This window comes from Bacillus rossius (assembly GCF_032445375.1).
Source record: "Bacillus rossius redtenbacheri isolate Brsri chromosome 4 unlocalized genomic scaffold, Brsri_v3 Brsri_v3_scf4_1, whole genome shotgun sequence".
In the NCBI taxonomy this organism is placed as follows: domain Eukaryota; kingdom Metazoa; phylum Arthropoda; class Insecta; order Phasmatodea; family Bacillidae; genus Bacillus; species Bacillus rossius.
In genome coordinates this window covers 18083333-18101413 of record NW_026962010.1, presented here as the reverse complement: position 1 = coordinate 18101413, position 18081 = coordinate 18083333, and positions in this window count along the sequence as shown.

Genomic DNA, 18081 nt, shown 5'->3' with positions numbered 1-18081 from the left:
TTTTTGGTAGAAACCATAAGGCTATGGAACATGTCATTTACATATTTACAGTTATACATATACATACAGTTATACATATACATACAGTTTTACATGTACACAGTTTTAAATACACATACATTATTAGTTTTACATACATATAACTTTGAAGTAAAACAAATAGTGATAAAAAATTTTCAGAATATTTATTGTTAGAAATATATAGCAAAATAATAATCATGTTTGAACATTCTTGTTTACAGAACATCGATAACAAAAATTCTGTCAAATATAGCTCGCTTAGAGCCACAAAGTGCCAGCTCCCCAAGCACCACAAAAAACGAAAATGTGTGGCAGTGGCTAATATCAAGGTCTCTTGATAATGGTTGGGACAGAAAAACAGAAAACGATGCTTCACTGACATATTTCTACTACCGAAAATCTGAGCAGAACAATGCAGATTTGTTAATTAAAGTTGTTTGGGAACGTGACAGTGCTCAGCCAAGTTTGTACATTTGCAATTGTAAAATAAATATGAGGAGGTTAAATTTTAACTATGTCCATACTACAGACAGCATTTTGTTACTTCTCAGAAAGTTGGAAATAATAGAGTTTTGCAAAGGGGTACATATCAAAGAAATAACCAGCATGAACTCACCTCAAGTGTCATTAAAAATATTAAGTAATGCAACAATATGCAATGGAATTTTGTTTAGTCCAAAATGTTGCTTTGTTTCAAATGAAGTTTTCCTACACTGCAAATGCTTCAAAACACGACTAATAAGTAAATCTGAAGTTCCACGAAGATGCTTTCTAACTAGAAATGTGAAGCGTTCGGTACTAAAAGAAAGATCTGCCATTACAATGATAAAACACTTACAAGGAAAAAACAAACAGCTTTCTACTACTGCTTTACAAGAGGCCATAAACAATTTGCCAGAAAAACAGCAAGAAGCTGTAAAACAGTGCTTTCATTCCTGTACGTTGCAGAAAAATTCTTTTAGTAAGAAATGGATACTGGAATGTATTCTTATGCAATGTAAGAGCCCTTCTTTGTACAAGCATATTCAAGAACAAAAAATTCTTCATGTTCCCACAGTACACACTATCAACACACACATCCGAGGTATAAAGGCAGAATGTGGCATTTCAGATTATATTCTGCAGTGCATTAAATGTAAACTGAAATCCTTGCTTATTAGAAACTACACTATTGAACATCATGGTGTACTGCTGTTTGACGAAATAAGTTTAACACAACATTTGGATTTAAATTCAGTGTCTGGTACAATCACAGGGTTAGTGGACAGTGGCGTAGCGTGCCATCTCGGCGCCTGGGGCGGGAGACCCATTTTGCCGCCCCCATTCTATAGGTGCTTAGTTAAAATTAAATTTCACATGCAATGAGGTACCTTTTATTGAAGTTAAAATAGGATGAGCGGTTTTATAAGCGGATTCTTCGGGCCTTATGAGCAGCGAAGTCAGAAATAACTTTGTCAAAATCAATATTAGCAGCCAATTCTTGTTCAATCGACAATATAGCCAAGTTTGATAGTCTAGCGGAGCTCATAGTAGATCTGAGGTAATTTTTTATTAGCTTCAACTTCGAAAAACTTCTCTCACAACTTGCAACACTAATCGCCAAAGTCAAATATATACGAATCAAGATGACTATATTTGGAACCGAAATTCCGAGATTCAGTTTTTGAATGAACTGGAGGAGCTCCAGTGGTCCTTTACCACTTATATCTTCCTCTGATTCAGAACAGGCAACAACAACAAACTGCTGAAGACGCTTCCGCTCCATCTGAAACTCGTCCTTGTCGATGTCTTCTAATACATGGGAAAGATCACACTCGAACTTGCTGTCCAAAAGTTTCGCTGGCATCAAAAATCCAAACTTGTCCGATATTTCTTGAATTTGCTGGAATTGAGTCGTCATTTCTTGAATGATCTTGTCGAATGATCATTTGGTCTCTCGACGGATTTCCTGTTCGTGAGACAAAGCTGCATCTTCAGAAGATTCATCGCCATGCATGCGTTTTTTCCTACGAATTCTTCTCGTTTTGAGTTCGATTCAGAGTTTTTCGCAGAGAGTCTTAGCAAAGTCAATTGCTTCTTGCACGAAACGGTCTCTACTTTCCACTAAGAGGGTTTTCAAAGCGCAGAGTTTCTGAGCACACTTATCCACACTTAGTCCTCGTTGCTGCAGGTAAATCTGTGCGTCATCTACTTCAGGTAGCACTGCAGCCCAAAAGCCATGAAAAGTTAGGAAGTTAAATGACTGCATGGCTGTCAGGAGAAGACTGGCTCCCGATCTTGTTTCGGAAGTTTGAGATGAATCTGTTAATTGTTCCAGTACCTCAAGAACTACCTCAAACTTATTTTTAAGCATCTTGACAGCTACATGTCTAGCGCTCCAGCGCGTTTCAGTGACTCGTTTTACTGCTTGACCTGTGATGGCAACCAAAGCGTTCCATCGAACAGTTGATGCGGAAAAGAAGGCAAACAGCTTCTCCAGAGTTCCAAAAAACGTCACGGAATCCACTGATTCAGAAGCAGCGTGTACCCCAGCCAAGTTTAGTGAGTGGTTCGTGCATGCAACGAATATAGCTTTCGGATTCAGTGCTTTAATCCGGGCTTGAACTCCATTGTGGATCCCTGACATGTGGCAGCATTGTCATAAGCCTGTCCTCTCAGATTCTGTATGTCCAGTCCGTCTGATGTTATCTTCGCGATTATATCGTTGCTGAGATCTTCTGCATTTTTTCCTTTTGGTTCGAAGAAGTCAATGAAAGATTCTACCACGGCGACTTTTTCTCCTTCGATATGTACGTATCGCAGAACTTGGCTCATTTGGTCATTGTGGGAGATGTCTGGTGTACTTTCGAAGATTACGCAATAATATTTAGCTTCTTGAATACGACGGATGATGGTGGATCGAACTTGCTGTCCCAGTAAGTTTATAAATTTATTCTGGGTTTCTGGAGATAGATACGAAACTGAGACTCTTGCTCCCAGCTTTATCTTTGTCAGGTGTTCAATTAGAAGAGGGTCGTATTTAGCTAGGAGGTGCACTAACTCCAGAATGTTCCCGCGATTGCCACTATCATCTCCTCGAATGTCTTCTCGATGTCCTCTGAAGGCCAGATTCTGTTTGGCTAAGAACTGGATAATATTCAGCAACCTGTACAGTACATCCCTCCACTTCTTCTCCTCACTTTCGAAAACTTCTGGTTGTTTCTGATCGATGGTTGCTTTACAGTTCAGGCGAACTTCCAACTCCTTCCATTTCAAGAAGCTCTGTTCATGGCCCAGGCTATTTTCATAGGTTCCTATTCTTGGATTTAGATTCCACCATTTGTTGAATCCTTCTTCAGATGCGAAGTTAGAGCCGGAATTGCCAAACAGCTTGCAAGAAAAACAATACAAGGATTGCTTCAAAGGCGAGTACACCATCCATGTTCGGAGAACCTTTTCGCCGTTAGATAATGGTTTTTAGAACCGCTCTTTGGTTAGTTTTCGGGTACCGCCTTTCGTTGAAGTCCCTGAGCGAACAACATCGGCAAATTTGGAATCGATGTGCTGTACTGAGTCAGATCCGCGACATACTAGAAGCGTTCTTACTTCGTCGGTCATAGGAGAAGGCTAGCAACCTACATCGTCGAGATTCACATCTTTGATTTCGGCAGGAGCTGAAGGCACGATTTCAATTATGTCTTCTTTGGCAACATTCACATTTTCTGCAGGCTTATGACTAGATGCTTGAGGTCCTTTTGATGAGTCGACTTCGTCTTGACCCTGCTCTGTGGTGGGACCAGAACTACTTCCAACTGCGACGGCAGGTACGTCTTCTTCTTGTACCTGTAAAATAAGTTATGTATTCCCATGAATATTGGCCGGAGGACACGTTAGAATTTAAAATAAGTATTTTATCTATCACAAAACAAAAGTGGTTTTGGTGACGGCGCGGTTTGCCGGGCTTATAGGAAAATTTTCAAACAAAATTGATTTTGTATGGCAGCTACCTTTATTAGAGTTTCCCGGTAAAAACTGACTGAGTAAGCCATGTTATAGATGTTATTAAAAGATAAAATTACGAGAAATTTGAGAAAAATCGTTGGCGCCATTTTTGAGCTAAATGAAAAATTATGTTTTCTTTGTATGACAGGTACCATAAATAATCAAGTTATCCAAAAACAAAAAAAAATATTCCTTGACTACTACTATATTTACAAAACATCCCCTATTGAAGTTTTAAATTCAAGTAGCAGGACAAAATTCAGTCGTAAACTTAAAAAGATGTACCTTAACTCAATGTAATTTATGTTAATATACTCCATACTTTTTAAACAATAATCAATGTTCAAACAGCTATTAGAGAAATTTTAAGTGTATTATAAAATAAGATTTAATGAACGAGCGTGACTCCGTACTCGCAGACAAACCTAGGAGAATAGGGTTTGCGAGACTAATGAAAGAAATATTGTAACTTCTGTAAACAATAAATAAATAATAATAATAATAAATAACTGGAGTAATTCTAGGCCATGCATGATTCTAGATGGAGGAATCATATACCTACTTACACTGGAATCACTTCCGCTGCTGCAGGATGCCACCGAAGACGTTAACGTGGCTTTCGAACCAGAACTGGAACTAAAATATTTCAGTAATGCACCTTGAGACTTCTTCGCATCTGCTTCTTTCTTAGCTTTTTTTTTTTTTTGCGGAATCCCGCACCACTTTCTTTGACTCTTTTCATTTTCAAAAACTAGTTCAAAGATTGGGTAAAGTTCTAAATGTTTAGTTTTAGAAGATTCAACAGTATTTAAAAGATCGAAACACAATCAAAATGACTTTCGTACCCTATCCGAAACTATCGCGAAACAAACATACGAGTAAAGCGTGATTGTGTAACGGTACTTCACGATGCACTAAAACAAACAAAGATCAGTACTGTAGCATGTGTGCTACAGCTGCTAACTTTGATAATGTTTATGTTGGCAGAAATGGTTAACGTATTTTATTAATCTTTCGGATGCCCTGGTAATACGAGTTATTTTAGATTTAAGTTGGTTATATGTTGTTTTAAAAAAGAAATTTGTAATTCTTATTTAGTCTAATTATTTTTAAGTTTAAGATTTTAAGTTATAAAATTGGTCTGGAAAGTTCGAGGACTCTATACCGAATATGTTGGTAATCGCTGCGCTAGATGGCGCGCGAGCAGAACAGCTGATTGTGTGACGTCAGGTGAGACGGGCGAGCGGAGTCGCCTGGTAGGCCCAGGCGGGCGCGCACGTAAAGTAAAACGCGGGTTGGCCATGGTGATGGTTCCACATCGAAGTAACTGTATACGAGTGTTCCTTTTTGAATATGAACGGGGTTCATTTATATAATTTAGAACGCTTTGGTACGATGAACGCGAGTGGTTGGTGAGGCGTGTGTGAATATCGCGAGGATTTTCCAAGGATGAATTATGTGCGCCGAAATAAACTCCAAGACGGTATGGTGAAGGATTCGTCATATCCGTACAATTACCTGCAGCTACGGTAACGTATAATGGCAAGGGTTTGCCATTAAAAACACTCGTGAGCAAACGAGTGTATTTGGTGACCGGACATCACGACGTCAAAAAGCAAGTAAGTGCCAGCCGTGCCACTGCCCCGTTGACCCCTTTGACCCCTGGTGCGAAACTATAATTTGTGGATTTTTGGGATTTAAATTAACGGACTAATAAAACTGAAACTGGGATTTTACGTTCAGCGTGTTTCACCCAATCCCTGCCAGACCTAGAAGAAAAAAGACGTCGACCGTTAGAAAATGACTTAACTGAGAAGGGCTTGTAAACCCATAATTTCTAATTTGCTAGATTTTTGGTATATTTATTTGCATGTTAAGGTGTGTCAATTTTTTGCTAGATTTCGCCTATGTTAATTGGTATTTACAGCGGTGATACGCCCGGTGCGTATCTATATTTGTATTTGTATTTGTATTAGTATGTTCTTATATATTTTAAATGCCTTTTTGGTAATTATATTTAATTTTCGGAGCTCCGAAGTATATGATAAAATTATAATTTTTTGGGGGAATTGTTGAAGTATTTTTTTAGTATTATTATATAGCTATTTTTTATAAGTAATAATAGGGTATGTATTTTATGATGGCTGCGCCGATTTGTGATGAAACGATTTTATGATATATATATATATATATGTGTGTGTGTGTGATATATATATATATATATATATATATATAATATATATATATATATATATATATATATATATATATATATATATATATATATATATTAAATGTTGTCATATAAATTTTGCGTCTTTTTAACTTGCTGCCTCCTCTTACTGTTCGCAACCTTATTAGTATTTTTTAAGCCTGCTATTAGTTTGGTTTTTAATATTTTTTTGGGTTTACCTGCGCTCGCGGTACGGGGCAATATAGGAGTTTTACTGTGTCCCGGTTTGCGGAAGTTGTTTGGTTTGCCCTGGGTTAAGGTCAAACTTTACAGTACAATGGGTAGTACTAAATTCAATGAGTGCGAAAGGGAGGCATCGACACGGGCCGACGCGTGAAACAAAAGATTTTGTATGAGTAATTAACATAATAATGAGTGCCGCTCAACTCGGCTCGCGCGCGCCGGGCGGCGCGGCGTGATGCAATGTTGCCGTTCCTATGTAAACAAACAAATGTTATAAAGAGCTCTGTCAGTGATTTCGCAGTTTTTCTTTTAAATAAATATTAAAAAATAGTTGGTGCGCAAAATTTAAGATAAAAATGGAACATTATAGTGTGTCTGACACATGTCATGAATGAATCATAGATCAGATCTCAACCCACTTCACTGGCGACCCGCCCCCGCGGGCTGCCGCCCGGGGCGGGCCGCCCCCTCCGCCCCACCCACGCTACGCCACTGTTAGTGGATGTAGGTTCTAAAACAACAGACACACAGTTCTCTCAGTATGCTGACCATGGTTTGGTCCTATTCTTTCGGCCATTTATTTGTAACTGGGGCCAGGTTGTTGGTCTGTATCTCACCAAAAATGCAGCCCCTGGCAATGTCCTTACAAATTTGGTTCTGGATGCTATTGCGAAACTAGGTGCAGCTGGTCTGTTTGTAGACTACGTAGTGTGTGATGGAGCAACAACAAACCGTTCAATGTGGAAAAAGTTTGGTATTGGCATAAAATATGAGAAGAACGTTTGTAATTCAGTTACCCACCCATGTAGTGACACAGGCGACAGAAAGTTATATTTCATTTCTGATGGTCCACACTTGTTTAAGTGCATAAGAAACAGATGGCTTAAATCACATGTATTTAAGGTTAGTTTTCAAATGTAAAAAAAAATTGCTGACATTTCAATATGATTATTTGATTGTTAAAATCTGTTACGGAATTTTTTCATTTAAGATCGGGATGGAAGCAGCATGCATGAACCACTTGGAACTTCTATTGAAGTATGACAGTATAGCGGCAGGCCTAAGAATGGCCCCAAATTTAACATATAAACATGTGCAGCCAAAAAATTTCCAGGAAATGAGTGTTACTCTCATGAAGCAGGTAACTAAAAATTGCTGTACAAATTATGTAATTTCCATAATGCAGATATTCATAATAGAATTTCCACACATCAAAATTTAAGTGATGATGGTACTTGTCATTGTTTTCTTTACCAACTAACTACCAGTGGCACTAATGAATTTATGAACACAATTTTCTTTTGCTTCCAAGAGCATTTTTGGGAATGAAATGGGAAATATGGGCTCGGCCAATTTATTCACATCCTGTGCACACAACACATTAAAAATTATTTTGTAAATTAAATACATATACTTGTTTTATTAAATAAGTACACAAAAATAATTTTATAGACAGCTTCTATTCATAAACTGCACTTAACAAAAATAAAGATTTTCCTGTATTGAAACATGAAAAATACTTAATGATTCTTTATTTCTTATGTAGACACTTCTTGGTTTCTTGGAGTATATTGACACGTGGGAATTATCCACCAAATATCAGCCAGAATTGTTTCTTTCATCATCAACAGCCTGTGGAATAAGAGTAATGATAACATCAATCATTGAGTTGTCACATACACTTAATTCTATTGGCTTTCGTTATCTTCTCACATCAAAGGTCACCAAAACATATTGGAGGTATGTATTATTTAAAAAACATTCATTGCTGATTTTTTAAAGCAAATAATAGCTAATTAACTAATCCTTATGTGATGTCTATAGGAAAAGTTCAATATTGCAATTGGAATTTAATTTTTTTGCCTTATAAAATTTTCAATAACTATATTTGGGACCTCAGAAAAAATGTTATGAAATGCAGGAAAGTAATCAGTGTTGAAAATGAAAAATAGGGACAAATTTATGGACATATCAATTGTGGTATTCCCTGCCTCTGAGCACCTGGCGACGACAGAGAGGGCAGGAGCAAGAGACACTACATGCCAAGGGACAAATTAATTCCAGTGCAGGCTTTGTAAATAAAAATACACATATTATTTCACTGATTTTTCCAGCACAATTTAATATATTTAAAAACAGTAATTTAGAGTGTGATAGTTACAATTGCTTATATTACTTCTCTAAAACATGTGTTTTGACTTCAGTGAAATTCCATTGAAACATAAAAAATACAGCTTTGGTACTTCATTATAAAAGTTCACAATTTTAAAACATTATTACATGGATATAGAATTATATGCTTCAATTAAGTGTGGTACTTTTCAATGAGATTTCAATTTAAACAACAAATAATTAAATTGAGGCCATCACTTACAGCATAATAAATAAGTAAATTAAATATAACAAATCCAACTTAAAACCTTTACACATATCTACATGGTGTATTCTCCACTCTTATGAAGGCAGCCATGTGGTTGAAAATTTGAATTTTTTTGTTTTGTCCCATTTCCATTTTAATACCTAATAGGTAATTCTTATAGTTCTGCAACATACACATAAAACTTGTGTGTCTTAAGTAACACATCACAAAATATTAATGATGATAACCTGTTTTTGTCACTTTTTGCAGCACTTCTTTGGTTTGATACAGCAGTGCAATGGTGTTAATATCCATCCCAGCCCCCGAGAATTTCTATTTTCAACAAGACTGTTATCAGTATACAATTTGGCAAAACCATCCAAACATGGAAATTGTCCAACTGACACTGAGACTCAGTTACAAGTATTGACAACACTGGAAGACATTGCTAACGTTGAGATAAATAAACCAAATGTAATTGATGAAGAGCTGGACATATGACTACAATCCAGTGAGTCAATGTCACTTTCGGAGTACACAACTCATGCCTAATTGAACATGACTACGTAGCATCACATATAGATGATATTGTTTTCTACATTGCTGGCTATGTTGTACGTAAGATTAAAAGCAGATATCAGTGCTCTGCTTGCAATGATTCTCTACCTGGAAAATCTGACGATCAGGTATTTTTCAAAATATGGTTTGGTAATTGATCTTCGTAACCAAGGTAATTTAATTGTTCCATCACAGCAACACAGCAACTGCACAATTTCCTTTGTGAAATAGAAACAACTGTGCAAAACACATTAAAACCGGACAAACTTAGTGCCGACCATTTATTACATATTATCAGAGAGGTCACAGCCAAAATAAGTACACAAAGTTTGGGCTGTGTTTATCACGAAGAGGAATTTTCAAAGTTTATTATAAAATTCTACTGCACAACACGACTTCATTTCTACCTCAGACAAGTAAACAGGAATTCTAAGCAGCAAGTAAAGTCTTTCACAATGCGTAAGCTATCCAAAGTGAAAAACCACTAAATAATTCACATTAATCATGAGCATGTGAATCCCAGTGTAATGTTGCATTTATGAAGCTCTATCTTAGCTTTATGTATTCATATTAACACAGTGCTGCCAAGTATTAAGTATTTTAAGTAGTTTATGGACCTAGAGCACATGTTTATTTGAATTAGTGTGTTTTAGAGATGAAATTTTTTTTTTAATGTCACCTACAACTTTGCTAGGCACAAGTATACTCTACCTACTACAGAAAAACTTCAAGGGATGAACAATAATAATGTTTGGAAGCCAAAATATTCTTAATTGTAATACTTTCTGCTAAAACAGCACAAGATTAAGCACAAAAGGAACAACCATTTACCTACCACATTTTATCCCTATTTCAAATTTCTAAACAAGCACAAATGCTGCAAGTATATGGGTGCACCATACAAGCTCACTACACTCATAGTTTAGAAAACAAAATTTCACAGTGAACCAATGAAAAGTTGAAAGAAAAATTTATTTTTCTCTTAAATATCTTAGTAAATCACCAATGTTTTGTGTCCGTAAATGTTAAATTCGGACTTGCTATAACTGATAATGGAATATGGGATGTAAATTGTATTAGTGGCATGAATAAAAATTACGTTAAGCTTGGAAAGACTGTCGCATATCCCGAAAAATCAGTCCAATAATAACCAGGTGAAAGGTTGTTTATGTTACGCTTGCTATATTAATAACAAGTAAATCTGTAAATTATCTGTAATTGAAGTTCAAAGCTTACCTGACCTCAACTTCACTTTAGTTATTATTCGCCTAGTTTCCATTAATCCGCGAATCAACAACGTTCACAAACTAAAAAACGTTCATCACAATAGTATAGTTACTGTGATATCAAACCGATAAAAAGACAAACAAATACATCTCTTTTCATCCAGTCATAACTTACCTCAAATATTTGCTTACCTTCATATGCAGATTGCAGATTGCTCGCGGCGCAACAAAAACGTAGTATAGTTTTTATTTACGTATCCAAAAGCCATAAAGTTGTGAAACTCACACAATCTTTACGGAAGACTCGTTCAATATAATTCTTGCAAACAAAAAGTACATAACCAAATACCATACCGACTATTTTATTTGACTTCAACTTGCTTCAACGCGGTTTTCTCACGTTCACCCTCATAAAATGGCAGTTTTGTGTTACCCTTTAGCTACGCCAGCGCACCTAGCGGCAGAACTTTTCCCTGTGCCAAACTCGCCCATAAAGGCCCTGTCACACTGTCAAATTTTAGCTTCCAACACCTTCCAATATGTTGGATCCAATATCTTTGAGGGTTGTGACGTCACGTTAAACGTCACTATCGCAGCCATGTTTATTTGAGAGATTGAATGTCTAGAGTTTCCTTCAAATATTTTACGTATAGGACTGGTTCTAAAATATGTTGGATGTTGGATGGGATCAGCCAATCAGAGTTATCTAAAATAAAGCGGCCGCTTTTGTTTCCGTTTCCGAAGTGTAATAGTTTAAATATCAGCAATGGCGAATGGGAAATAAATGCAGTAATTGAATTAATACTATTTTATTTCCTGCTGGAATAATTGTTATTGTATATTTTCCTCCAATTGAATCTGTATGTACGGAAGTGCAGGTTAATATATTTGACTAAAAGAAGTTGCTGTAGTTTTGGAATATTATGGTCCTTAAACCAGAAAACATCTATTCAACTTACGATCATTATTTGATTGCTATACCAGTTTTGCTTATGTTCAGGTATTGTTGATACACTAAATTAAAACAGCAAGCATTGCGTACAAAATGTGCCATCAGGAATGAGGTATCAAAACTAGGATATGCATTTCGGAACTTTTACCTACAAATCCAAATTAATAACACCTAAAATAAATTTTAAAATATTTCAATTCAGAGACTTATTTTGGCTTACCCAATCAATATTTCTTATAAGTCATTGTTCTCCTTATTTCACAATAGCTGCTACTCTGTAAGTATTGTCTGGAATTTTCTGGAATATACCTAGACTCATAATTTCCTGACAATAGATGGTACTGACTTATGTTAAAGCAACATCTCTGAGTAAGCAAGTAGCTCTGGTGATTTGCAAGAAAGGCCTAGAAATATTAAAATTCTGCCTACGTGTTCAATTATTATTATTATTTAAGTTTTGAAAGTAATACTATTTTTCGTGAATGTAAATATTTGTGTAGCAGATCCTTGTCAGCAAGCCTATACTTCCCAGGCTGTACGAAACAAGAATACCTGGTCTAATATCTCGTTAAAAAATTATTTTAAAGAGATAATGTGACTAGGTGAAGTTAGCTTAAAGGCTCAGGTTGAGGTTTGTAACAGTAAATACACTTAATTCAAAATAAAACAATATTGCCAATTTCTAAACACAGCAAAAATTAACACATTCACTTTAAAGTATAGGAACAATTTTGATGAAATACAAGTGAAAGTGTCCATATAACAGCAGCTAGTTGGGTGAGAAAATAAGCGGGAATGAGAAGGGATATGCCTACTTGCAGATTTACATTTAATTATATGTTTTATTCATACTAAACATACTTTTAAATATTGTTTTTGAAGAGCACTATAAATTGCACTACAAATTTCAGGTAAAAATTTTGAGATGGTGTTGTGTGGAATACTAATAGAGAACATAAGGGACTTAAATGATTCCCCTGTCGCCAAAAATCTTAATGTAACTGCCAGCCTCTGCTTTGCTGGTATAGACTGGCACAAATGAGTATCCTTCTTTGCAATGCGAGACTCCACAATTGAAAGAAGAAGATCAAAACTTTCAGAATCCATTATTACATAGTTCGGAAATGAATCGGCATCTTCGTATCGAAGTTCATGACAAAAAGGGGTAAAACACCATTTGTTTGCCGGGAAAGTATCCACTGTCTCGTCCACCATCTGCGTTTCCTTTTCTTAGATTTCTCTTCTAGTTTACTGAGACTTGCTACAATTGCAATTACAGCTACAGCTTTTGAAACACTTTGATGCTCTTAATGCAGGCATTGCAAACACCTGGAAAACGTAAATTTTAAACTGTGTATGATCACAATATACCTAAATTGGAATATAACCTACTTAAAAAAGCCCGCGTTCCTTGACCCAAAATTTGTTTTTGATTCTAAATACTGTCATTTACAGTTCTCTACAGAATGTTTGGTAAAACGAGCTCACTCAAAGAAAATTGATAGTGTGAAATGACTTCAAATATATTTTACATTGCTCGTCAAATAATCTTGAATACAATATATTTGAAGACGTATTTCATCCAAAATCACCCTTCAAATTTTGTTGTCCAATTTATTGGATACAATATATTTGACAGTGTGACAGGGCCTTAAGAAACCCCGTTTTCTTCCTAACCTGTAGTAGAATTAACCTTATTAAAACTAAAAAGAAAAAACAAAACACACATATCAAAAAGCATGTGACAAAAAACCAAACATAACAGAACCAAATATACCAACTACAAAACAAAATAGTAGATAAATTGTCATTTCAACATACTTAATGTCTTTTGAACAAATATTTACATTTTTCTCAAGCAATTTGTTATTGGTTTGTCTAAGTTAAATAATGACTCAACAAAATAAAAAGTTGTTAGTATTTATTTCAAGATATTGCTGCACCACAGGAAGTCCGTACAGTGTTGCTCCAGTATCTGGTGACACGTGAAGCAACTGCGCTACCTAGGGGCTAGGTGACTTCTTTGTGGTCTAATTAAAGTGTGGTGTTGATAAGTCATGTTAAACAAAGACACCATTTATTAGAGCGTATCTGCTGTATCTTTGGTGGCACGTGAAATTGTGTGGAGGTGAACCTAAAACTGATAACCGATATTTAAGAACCGGAACTGAACCAAGAACCGGGGAAAAAGTAGAACCGACACGTCACTATTTGAAACATTCTCGCAGTATACAATTTTCAATAAAATACAATCAAATGTTTTGGTCCTGCCATTTTCTCCATCAGATGTGCAATGTACGTTATTATTTCTCATGTTGAAGTTGTCCAAAATATGCTTTTCCCGTATAAACCTTCTTATATTTTTAATGCTTAAATCCATTATTGATTAGGAAATTACCATTTACTTAAAAGGAATATGAAGTTGTCATATGTGTGAATTCTCTTTCGGAAACTTTTTAAACACCCCAATATCTTTGTGCATTTTTATTCAACGTTATAATACAAGTCAATTATTTTATCCAATAATAAATTAAAACTTTTTGTGCTGTTTTATGTAATGCATTTTTGACTTGACTTGAAAATAATATTTAGTTGGTGTTTTCCCAATATTTACACTTCCCCCCCCCCCCCCCCAAAAAAAGTTTTAATAAGGGGTTTTGCCTTATTAGCTTTTATTTTATTTTAAAGGTTAATTACATTTCAAAATATTGCGTGAAGCGCCGATGTAACTTCTCGTAGATCACCCACAGTACTTACGTATTATGCTGAACGATCATCTTGGAGCACTGAATTATTTAAGTGAAATACCTCATGGTAGGTCGAGGCCGACCACGGAACTGTACGAACAGGATTGCGAAGATTATAACTATTGAAACTACATATCGGAGAAAAAACAAATTGCTGGTCCTGTGTTGCGCGGAGGATACTGCCGCTCTCACCGCGCGTGACCCCCCTCCCCCGTCATCCCTCCTGCGGAAACATGTGATTTTCGCGGGAAACTGAACCGGCCAGGTTCGGGACATGGCGCACAGTGAAACATAATTTTGAAAGAATTAAAATATTAATTGATGAAAATAATGTCTAATAAAATCCTGTGGAAAAAATACATATATTACATTTGTTGCAGTTCGGCGGAGGGATATGCCACACCCGGGCGGATCCTTCCGCCGACGTAGCACTTATTGCCTGGTGTTCGCCTCGTTGCACTTTCTACACTTTGGTGCGTGCACGAGCACGTTCGGTGCACACGTCTTTGCGAGACGTTGATGAGGCATAGCAGTCTATGCGACATAGAGGAGCATTGGCGGTCGCCTTCAGTATATTTTTGGCGCCGACTCACAAAGGAGGTGAAAGATTCCCTCCCTTGCGAGGCAGCCATGTTCGGCAGTCTCCAACCACTCCGCGCCGGGTCAAGACGTGTGTCCGTGAGCATCCTTCAATTTGGTTCCACCCATCATTCACTCTGTACTTAATTTAATATCCAAACCGCTTAACTTCTTTGCTGCTCACATCGACTCGGCGTGTTTCGCAGATCCGGGCTTATCTCGATCGTTTCCTTAATGATTCCACACCACGTCCCGGACCACACAACTTACGGCACTGGCCGACGCCAGCCAACTCGCATTCGCCAAGACCACCGCGCATACGCCTGCCGGCTGCAGCCTCACGTTAGTGTAATGTTTAATTTAGGATCATGCTCACCGAGCCCCCCTAAAACAGTTAACTTTCGGTGCTAGCCGTCTCCAGAGCACTAGCGGTTCTGCCACCTTGTAGTGTATTTATAGGGAGTACCGTGTACCCATGCGTACCACCTGAGAAGTCCGTGAATTAAACACAAATTAACATAACCAGTTACAGTCACAAATTTAATTTTAAAAAATAAGTTCCGTATATTAAACATTTGAGTGTTACTGTCCGAGCGGCCTCACAACCAAGTAGGGAAGTTCAGGATATATTTCAAGCCACGTACCTGGCTGGCAAGGGGGGGGCAGAGTACCCACATACCATCACCAATGGTGACGCCACTCCCGCTGCCTGTCTTTAGCTTTTAAATTTATTATTAATAATGTGAAATATCTCAGGGTTTTTAACGGGGGTTCGGCCTCGTGGCTGCAGGCAGGAGTGCGTCTCGGAGTTTGGAAATTACGTTCAGAAATTACCCGGGCTGTTTAGGCCACCCAGGACGCCTTGAAAATAATTAATGAACAGATTATCAGAACACTGCACTTTATTCAACGTCGATACACTGGATGGTCCTTTTACTGGCCGCGTCCGTTGTCGTACCGCTGTGACACACGTAAACGCCGGCGAATAATATGCGCGACCAGGATAGATTGCAAAGTGGATCGACGGGTTGAAGCTGTGGCTACGTGTCTCTGAGTAAGATTTGACATACAGTCACGGAGTTGCGGATGCAACAAATTATACAGCAAAGTTAACGAATAGCGGAGTCCCTGTGATTAGGGTGGTTTGCAGTCTAGCCTGCGACAAAACTAAAGACTCGAAAAGTTATGCAATCACGTCAGTGAGCGACGTACGCGTAAAGTCTCAATGCGTGGCAAGATAGTCACTTAAAACACACGTTACCAATTACACTAAAGCATGAAGAAAGTTACAATATGAAAGTTATTCAATCTTTCACAAGATTCTCGATGATAACAATTAATTGGCTACTGGAGCCTAAACTGCGTGCCAATATTACGCGGTCCTTAAACTGGACATGGCCTTACGTATTACGTTAAAACAAAATCCCTAACGGGAATTAAATATTAAGTTAAGTGTCGCACGAAGTATCGTGCGACTTAAGTGGGGTCGGCGCCGAGCTAAATGAAGGTTTGTAGAAACTTACACTATTGCTGAAATGTTGAAGAGAAAACTAGAAGTGCTGGCCCGACGTTCGCGGAGCGTCCGACCCCTGGGAGCCCGAGTTCAAGACTGAGCGCGAGACCGCCCGGCGGCCTCGCGCCTAAACGCGTGGAACGCGGGAAAACCGACCCGACCAGTTTTGGACTTAGAAACAAATTACACAACATATGCTTATAAGACAATTAGACATAATTACCCTTACATGAACCCTTCTTTTAAATTGTTATTAATTTGGTTGTTTTAATTACAAAATAATCAAGTGTTTAATTAGGCGCATTGCCACACCCGGCCGGGCGCTGTCGTCGTCGCGGCGTTCGTTGCGGTGCACTTTCTTACACTTTGTGAAGATCGCGCTCGGGCGTGTTCGTCGCACTTCGGAGCCAGTGTTGCTGTGGCATAACGACCTTTGCGGACCAGAGGGAGCACCGGCGGTTGGCGTCAATGGTCTAGTGTCATACTAGCCTGGCGCTCCCCCGGACAACAGTGTCACCACGACGCCTTTAGTGCCCATCAGGTACTTCCCGGGCCTTCTACAGAGGCCGGGTGACTGCAATATGATAAAAAATAGCTGTCTTAAAGTTTCTCCTGGTCCCTCTATTCAAGGAGTTTCTGCTCTACCTTAATGACAACACAATCCATTGGACTCTTCCTTCTATTTCTATACACAACAGGAGCTGCATTCTTTATTCATATTTTCAAGTTTTATTATACTATGATTAATGTAGTCCAGAGGTGGCTCGCAATCGAAAGCAGAAATTTTCAAAATTTCCTAAGTATTTTTTTTTTAACAACTTGTCACTGCTCTGCCACCCTCTCAACGAGTGCACGCCTGTGTGATTCAGCTTCAACAATAGTCTCATTAGCACGTAGTGATTCTACATATTTGAATTGCTATTGACATCTGATTTCTAACTACTCTGGCATTTCATCTTACTTCTGATGCCGAGCAATCATGGATGCCTGGTTAGCAGTTATTATGGTAACTTATTGTGCAGGCTGTACGAAACATTTCATCGAGTGATATAGGCTTAAAGGTGGTTTTACGATTGAAAATTAAGAATTAAGACTTAAGACTTAGTCGTGTACTTACCATATGACTCTATGTAAACTAGTGGAATGGTTTATGATTGTCGTGTGTGAATTTTGACGGGTCATGTGCGAACCATATGATAACTTAAGACTTAATAGAAATAGTTATATTTTATATTTTTCGTTAAGACTTAAGGGAAGCGACCAATCACAACAAAACGGAACTTTTCAACCCGAAGTTTATGTCTTATTATTGGACTGAGCGAGGCAGTATTTTGGGTTAGAATTCGTATATTTGTCATTTGTAATCATCATCCATTTCGAAAAATAGATATCCCATTTGTCAATAACCTATTTCAAACCTGCTTCTCTGTTTCGAACAATGGCCGACCATGTGTTTTGTGCTGTGATTGGTTAGAATTAACGACTTCTATGTCAATCATAAACTGGAAAATGTAGTTTTGACTTAATGGTATGCTCGATGTTAAGTTATAATTCTTAAGGAAATCAATCGTAAACCCAGCTTAAGTAAGCAATACATTGAGTCAGGCTAGCGAATGTTTTTCAAGGTTGAAAGTGCTTGCTGTTTTGACTGTGGCTAGTGGTCGATGGGTTCGCTCGAAAGGTAACGGTAGCTGTTGGTGGTGGGTTTGGTAACTGACTTCAGACCTGT